Raw genomic sequence first — 8,793 nt, forward strand, 5'->3', positions numbered from 1 at the left:
CACAACAGTTGTCCACAGCCACCGTGCTACCTTCAGTGCTGAAGGCCAGGACACTCTGTCCAGGGCTGAATCTGCGATGAATCTGACACTGGCATGTCCTGCCGGTGGTGTTCCCGTCTCCTGCCGTGGCCATCGCGGCTGACCACCCGACGTGCTCTCCACCGCACTGCCGAGGGCCAACCCCCCTACACTGCAGTGCAGGCACCTACACTTGGTGTTCTGAGTCCTGAAAAACAAAATATTGCTTCACTGAGACATAGCACTTTACAGAGTCTGGGTGGTCCTAGCGACTGAAATGAATAGTACATTGATTATACCTGGTCAAGTGTGAAAAATCCTCATTTTGGATGAGTGCCACCAGGTGACATCCTTCAAGGCCACTGTGAGAATTGCTGGATAACGAAGGGGGAGAAAAAAATACAGTATGATACAATTATAACACAGATAAGTCACTTCATATGCTTTATCTCAGAAGTGAGGAGGATGTAGATGTGGAAGCACCACAGGTTTTTATGTCAGAGCATCATGGCTCAGTTGGGTCCTGCACCCCAGTTGTCCCAGTAGTTAAAAGATATTGGTGCTTACCTGCTTGTCCACTTCACCCCTTTATTGCCAATCCTGGTATTGCTCCAGGACCGTGGAGGCATCCTGTCTGTAAGATTGATAGCTTTTCAGAAAAGCATAGCTGGTAGAGCCCCAATCTGCCCTCCTCAGCTCGCTCCTGCCTGCGCCCACTCCCAGGAGGTTTTATCTCTAAGCCTGGGGGTTGCTTTAAAATTATCTGGGATGAAAACCTGGCTCCACTGAAGTCGTTGGCAAAGCTCCCATTGACTTCAGAGGAGCCAGGATTTCACCCTAAGACGCTTTGTAGATTATTGGTGAATGGAAAGCATACGTCTGGCTTCTCGAGGGTTATTATTGTTGGTGGTGACCTCTGCTCTGGTGAGCATTGAGCAAGGCTGGGTTGAGACAGATGGCTAAAGCCTTCCCTGCCTCTTCCCCTGCTTCCTCACAGGGGCTTTGCATTACGGCTCATCATCTTGGATGCTGCTTATCAAGGAATACCTTCCCGTCGCCTGCCGGTGGAATTTAATGCCTGTTTGCCCACATTCCCCTTCCCCCAACACCAGCAGATCAACAGATAGGAGACAGAATGGCTGATTAGCTTCTAGCTCCAACCTCTTAGCTATAAGCTGCAAATGCACACACAAGGGTCTTCTCTAAAAAAAAAAAAAAAAAAAAAAGGAAAGAAAGAGAAAAAGAATAACCTTCCCCTGCAGGCAACCTAAGTCTTTCTGGGATGCATGGTTCCTTTATCTCAATAAATTACAACTTGAATAGTAACCATCCTCTTTTTAAAAGAATTGATTAGCTTAGAGTTCTCCATTTTCTTCCTTCTCCTAGACCGGTGTTTTCCTTCCCTTCTACATATTTTGTTACCAGCTGGGCCTAACAGCCGGGTCAAGGTTTTTGAATTCTGCAGCGCCTTGTATGATAGGCGGGAAATTCAGTGGCCACTTTATTAAAACTTGAAGCAAAAGCGGAAATGTGTAATGAGTAGTCTGAATTATGGAATAGGGAAATGGGGAAAACAGTCCAGTCCAGTTTCCCGCCTGTTATTTAATTTTTTTTTAATATCAAATTCTGTTTCTTTTATACTCTGCCACATTTTCACTTTTCAATATGCTGCACATTTTTGCACTGATGGTGTGCAACTGCACTGTAGCATTTGCCAAGACGCGGCAGTATGGGACTGTGGGAATCAGCACGCTGGGCAACGTTTTTCAAAGTGCCCAAAGCGCCTAAATTCTTCTGACTTCCATAAGACCTTGCCACAAGGCAATTTTTGCCTCTTTAGAGAAATACAGTGAAAAGAGCAAGCCCCTTTCCTCTGAACACAGGTCTGTCGCTGCAGAAGTGCCCGGGTTGGTTTAGTCGAGAGGAGTGCTACAAATGGAGTAAGGGCTCAGACACCCGATTGAGTTACCTTGGTTCAGCGAGTCGCAGCACATCAGCTGAGGCAAGCGCTTTCCTGGTGGTTTTTCTGGCTGCAGTGCCAGCCGTGTGGCAGAGCTGGCCCCCTGGCCTGGAGCAGGGAGGCAGCCCTGCCTTTTGGCAGCAGTGAGCCATTAAATTCGCTCATCCATTAAACTGGCTCAGCCCGATATATCATTAGATTTAAATTATTACATATAATAATGAATAATGTGGCGGTTCACCCTGTGCATACCTACGCAGGCTGTTGGCGGGTGCATGGCAGTGGGTACTGCAGAGAAGGAGCTTTACACAAACACATCTTGGTGGGAACTAAGAGCAGAGGGAGGAGGTGGCCCTGGCCCAGCTGATGGGTGAAAAAGTTGTAAACCACCACAAAGGGGTTGTGTGACTGAGGCTTGAGTTGGCTGATGACTTCTGACAAGTCTTGTCCTATATTCAGCAGCCTAGCAGATGAGTAGCCTTTTTGATAGTTAGGAAAATAAATAAATAGATGTAAACAGAGCAATTCACGCTTTCCACACCTATGGTTTTCAACTCTTCAGTTCCCCAGGGAAAATACCACATTACTGGCTTGCAGTTGGCTTTTTTTTCAAGATTACTTTTGTGTTTTTGTGTCTCTGGAATTAAAAAAAAAAAAAAAAAAAAAAAAAAAAAAGAAAAAAGCTGAGTGGCTGAAGGATGGCTCTGCAGCAGGGAAGAGGAAGGAGGATTTCACAGCAAATGCTGTGATGGTGAGTGAGATGAAGGGCTGACTGTCTCCTAAAAAAAGAGTTGAGCTCTCTCCATTGCAGGGAGGTTTTCATTCCCACAGAGAAGGTAAAGAAAATATAACTTATTTCTTGATGGCTTCAGGTGGCAAGTGTCACCTGAGTTCACTTAGGTGATTTAACATGGCTGGGACACAGCCTGTGCAAGGAGACTCAGAGTCCTGCTAGCACATTGCTGCACTGGCACAGGTAAGGATCTTATTAGTCTGGTTATGCCCTCTGGGTAGGGGCTTCAGGGATTTTATTTTACTGTTCTTACAAAATCAGTTCCTCTACTTGATAGTTGATGCTCTGGATTTCCTGATATCTTCATGCAGTGCTTTGTCAAGTCAAAATTATGCCACATCAATGAAACATTCAGTTTTGAAACCTGCATATTCTAACGCCTGTAACACTAGGGTGTTGAATTGATACTGAGGTTTCTCAGCTCAGTTTTAAGCTGGTGCTTTAGGAGCTAAATAGTATTGGTGATAAAATGCCCATCTTTTCCATAACAGAATCTCCAGCAAGTGTTTTGAGGTAAATACTCCACACCAGCTACCAAAGCAAGTGGAAAAATGCCACAGTCCTGTGACTGCAGAGAGACTTGTTCAACAAAGGTGGCAGAAACACAGAGAGGGAGGGCAGGTTTTTTCCCTGCTATTCCCCTCTTTCTCTGTGGCCCACTGGCACCCCAAATCCGATCCCGATGACAAATGCTGTATTGACTGTAGAGATGTCTGCATGATCTGCAACAGTCTTTTAAAACATACATGTTTGCTGAGATGCAGGAAAAGAGCTCTTATTGGAAGTAAATCTCTTCTGCATGGACTGTGACAATGTGCTCAGTGAAGGCGTATCTGTTACACAGCCATTTGGCATGCTGTAAGGAAACGGCAGGAATAGGCTCACAGTTACTACTGCAGGTGAAGAAATCATTTAAACTAGTGCATGTGTCCCTTCTTTTCATGTTTTTGTGTTAAATTGCTGAGGTCTCAGATTAATTTCTGCTGAACTAAGAATGGGCAGTTGGATTAGATGCTCCTACCAGTGTTGAAGTGCAGGTTGGTTTTTGTGTTTTAGTGCAGCTTTTAACATAGTGGTGCCCACGTTTATGATACCCGAGCACCTATAACGATAATCATAACACCAAATAGTGATAGCCTCTCTAGGGAATGTCCCAGGTAGTAGAGGACAGGAATAAATTGAAATGTGCCTTTAGAGGAGGATGATAATATGTCAAATAAAGCAATGGAGAGAGAAAACAGAGATTCTGGGGCCTCTCATCTAAAGTATTTAATTCTAAGAAAAACGTTCTCTGCTACCCAACTTGAAGCGTACTGTCTGGCAAACAAATGTGCACATTGCTGGTGCTCTCAAGGGCAGTTTGGATAGCAGCAGCTTCACCCACTGCCCACGGTGGGATGGTAAATGTCTCAGCAGATCCGGATGAGATGGTCAGAGCAGAGAGAGAAGCTGCAGCAGGGTGCCCAGAGAGCCTTTGCAGTGGACCTGACGCCTGGTGCGTGCCAGTGAAGGGGGCACAGCCACCCACCAGCACCCCGGGAAATCACTCAAACATCTTTCCTGGCCCTGTCAGAGGCAGAAGTTTTGGAGAAAGTGCAGTGGTCAGCTGGAGTCTCCTCTTTACTCAGCGGTGGTGGGTTTACAGCAGTGCTCAGCACTTGTGAGAGAGGGAGAACAGTTTGAGTGTGCAACGCTTTGGTACATGTGATTGAGGAAATCACTCAAGATCAAAGGAGGTGTTTATTCAAGGCAGCTGATGTGTCTGTAGAAGATTTTAGCTCCTCTAGTACCCTGAAGGAAACAGCAAGTGTGAAACAAAATGGCTTGGAAAAAGCAGTACCTGGAGCTCCACCTTGCTGCCTGAGATAGTTATTTGCTGTTGAATCAACAACTAAGATTTTCCTTCTCTATTTATTGGTAACTTCCTCATGCAGTGACAACTGGCTTCGGGAGGTGTTGCAACCCTATACAAATCCTCATCGGAGGCTGTAGAAAGACTGGTAAAAAAAAACCACTGGCAAGTGCCACTGAATAACAACACAGCCCCATCTGATAAAGCTCAGCCTATATCTTTCTTTCCATTGTGCTGGCTATAAACGTTGTTCATTTTGTGCAGTTATATCATGTAACAGTTTATAAATTTCCAGTGCATTTTCTTATACATAATGTCATTCTTTCAAAACATGGGATGTGTGGGCTTACTCTTGCTTTTGAAGCTGCTGGTGGTGATTTTTTTCTGGATAGTCCACCAGTCTGATGAAATGGCAGGACATTTGGGCCAGCCTCTTGCAGTTTTAGTTCCAGAGTTGCCTCTTCACAAGGATAAAAACTTTGAGGCTGTTTCTAGTGCTAGATTCAGGAAGCAGGTGGCTGATAAGATTACTGGCTCAAGAAAATAGGAAATTTGTGGCTGGGCCCACTATAAAAGGAAATTATTTTCAACGATTTACAAATAAATGATCTTCAGTGCAGGCAGGATCAGCCCCTTGTGTATGAAGCGTCTTTTTACTGTATCTGGAGACACTAGAGAGATCTTTTTTAAACAAGAAATAACTTGAAACAGAATAAGAAATAGAGAAGGGGGGGGAAGCAAGTTAACCCTTTTTTGACTTCTAGCACTTAACCTCAAGTAGCTTTTTAGTAGAACCCTGGGGGAGTTCATCTGTAAAATACTACAATTTACAAGTGGGTTTAACTACAACATGTTGCTTTTCAACCACAGACAGACAGGAAAAGATCCAATTGACACCTGCTTCAGACAACAAATGGGACACAAAAGATGAAACTCATTTCAAAGGGTCTATTTGTTTGTCTCTTGTCATGGATTAAACCAGGGGGCCACTATTTCAGGATGGATTCTGCTCCCATTCCAGTCAATGGAAAAAAAAGTCTACTTGTGTGAATAATGCAGAACCGGCCCTTGGCAAGGAAATGAGTTGGTTGTTGCTGAAGTTTTACTGACAATTCTGTAGTAAGCGAGGATATAGTACTTCTGAAATGCTCGATTTGCAAGCCAGATGTTTGAAATATGAATATTCACACTTGCAGAACTTTAAACAGACCGATGAAAGTTTACTGAAAAACAATTGGGAATACAAGAATTTTTTTAAGAATGCAGAGTACCACAGTGCTTTTTAAAAATAGGTTTTCATTTATTTGATTCAAGTCTAACTCAATTTAGAAAATTCTTCCTGTCTAAAGCAATTTCTGTGTGTGTGTGTGTAAGAACAGAGAAAAACTGCTGAAATTATGCTTTTTAGAAATTCAAACCAAACAAATAAAAAAAAAAAAAAAAAAAGACTACCTCATTGCCAGTAGTTTCATTAAAGGACATAATGACATGCTGAAGCAAACACTCCAAATCATCAATATGCTTAAACAAAACCCTTGCACACAAACTGTTGCAGGGCTCCCCTAAACACGTGCGTGCCTAATAAACTCTTTGCACTTTCTGTGTTGGGCCCAGCAGTCGTGCTCCCTGAGTGTGGGTGAGGCTGTGAGCAGCTCGGCTGCAACCCAGCTCTGCCTGCCCAAAGGAAAAGCAAAAGAAAAAAGAAAAAGCCCGACACGAACATTTTGGCAGCTCTTTGTTTCAAAGAGAACAGAACTTTGTCTACTGCTTGCTGTCCTTTGATTTTTCATGGATGCAGTAGTGGATGGGGTTTCCAAATCCCTGTCCCTGCCAAACAGCAAGCCAAATTTTGACCTCAGATACCTGCCTCTAATCCCATGGAGTTGCACTGAGTTTGGTCCACACATAAGCTTTTGCTTGTGTATTTAATCACTGGGGGGGGGGGTTGTGGTAGTTAGAGCCTGGACTGTTATCCACTGTTCTGCTCTTGTGATTAATCTCACAATCACTTTTTAAATTCTTCTTCCTGCCTTGAAACTTCAAGCTGTTTGAATGTTTTAAATTAGTGGGATATTTTTTAAACTTGCATTTCTAATGCTGACATATATAGAGGACATAATGAAGTTGAAGAAGCTCAGAAGTGGAAGACAAACCCCAGTAGCTGCAGATTTAAACCCCCAGCTCCTTAGCTCTGAGCACTTGCAGCCAGCAGTGTGGCCCAGCCTGCCTCAAAAAGGCCTAAAAGCTGCGTTTGGGGGTCTTGCCCACAGTGGCATTTTCTGCTGCAGAGTACCCACGGTTTGGGGGGCCGCTACCATCAGCTGAGGCTGCAGAAACTGGATTGTGTAGACAACCTATGAGCAGCCAAACCCACAATATATTGTGTGTAAGAAAGCACCCGTTCCAGTGCACACATGCAAAGAAGGTGATGGTGCACAGGGGAGTGCTAACTCTGAATTTCCTGCCTTTTGTAGCAAGTACTCGACCCTTCCAACAATGTTAAAATTCCATTAACAAATAAATTTGTGCTAAATGCTAGTTTTTAGCATTCATTTACTGAAATGCTTTAAATCTGATTTCTGCCCCTCTAACTCCCGATGGTTCCTTGAGGCCAACGGACACAGGGGTTTTGTATCAGTTTAGCTCTTCTAATTTGAAATGGGTATACTTAAATAAAGTGGTGCAACTGCCCCCTCTCCGCAGGTGCAGAAGATGCAAACACACAGTGTGTTCCAATCTGCAGGAACAATCTATACTGGCGTAAAGTGCCTTTTGCTGTTAACCTCACCTTCCTTAGGGCTTTCACTGATTTAACAATTTAAATTAAAAACATTAATACCCCCTAACTGAAATGGATACAAAAATCTATGTGTAAAACAGATACAGGATATATAAGGACTGGAAGGCATGGTAATTCCTGGCCAATAATACAATTTGAGATATTAGATCTGAAGTGATCAACTAGATGTGTGTGAAAGTAAAAGCTGCTGATTGTTGGTGCCTTAGATGGCAAAAATGTTAGAAATGGTTAAGGGTGCTGAGCTGAATCCACAGCCCAGGAAGCCCAAACTCACCTATGTTATATGATTGACTGATAAACTAATTTAAGCCAGACAGCATTAGCATCTTGGGGGAAAATGAATGTGTAAAAGTTTAAATTGCTCTCTTTTGTCTCCTTGTGATCATCAGGGCCACAATATCTTTGCAAATGAGCTAAGTACGGCAGCTTTAATTCTCTCTGGAAAACACGTAACAGTCCTCTTGGAAGCAGTTAGACTACAAACAGTTCTGGTTCATATAGTGCAGTGGTTATATCTATAATGGCATCTACTTATTGTAGACATCAATACCAAGTAAAACAGTTGATATGATCGTTAAAGAAATAGAGGACTTGCAAGCATAACATGAGAAGAGATATGATACCTCTCCAGTCCACTAGCATTCTTTGACTGTTTCAGCAAAATAACAAACAAAGCTTACTTGGCCTTGCAGAAAGGCTCTTGCTAGGGATTAATAAATGAACTGAACCATCATGGTTGAAAGGGCAAAATTCTACCACTGAGCGAAAATTATTTAAACAGTAGTAATTAAAAAAAGTAGAATAATACATACACATATATGTGGTGTGTGTGTATATATATAAAAATAAAACCTGGAGAAATGGTGTGCTAAATTTGGCAGATAACACAAAAATGATAAAGCTAAACAAAGCTCAAGAAAAATAGGAACAGACACCATTCCAAATAGTATATGCAACAGTGAAGAAAGTCAGCGTAGAAAAATGTACCAGAAGTGACGTTGCAAAAATACTGCCATGCATTGCTTGATGCCAAGGGAACCCTACTAACCTGGGTACCAGTGTGGGTGATCAACAATTGCTTGGGGAGAAGCTTTCAGAGGAAAAAGCTGTGAAGGATGGGTAGAAAATGATTCTGAAAATATCCTCTTGCGGTCATTTCAGTTAGTGTTTTGAGTGATAACGCTGTTTCAAAAGTAGAAACCAATGGATGAAAAATTCCAAATGACAATCAGGATCAAGGGAACTTTCCCATGTGAGAAGGGACCTAGAAGGACCAAAAGGAAGCAAGGGAGCAGACATAAAAGTGGAAAGAATAATGCCTAGTTAAAATAGCAGCTGTTTTACACAAAGGGAAATGACCTTTTCCGTAT

The sequence above is a fragment of the Tyto alba genome, unplaced genomic scaffold, assembly GCF_018691265.1.
Source record: "Tyto alba isolate M040663 unplaced genomic scaffold, T.alba_DEE_v4.0 Super-Scaffold_16, whole genome shotgun sequence".
Classification (NCBI taxonomy): domain Eukaryota; kingdom Metazoa; phylum Chordata; class Aves; order Strigiformes; family Tytonidae; genus Tyto; species Tyto alba.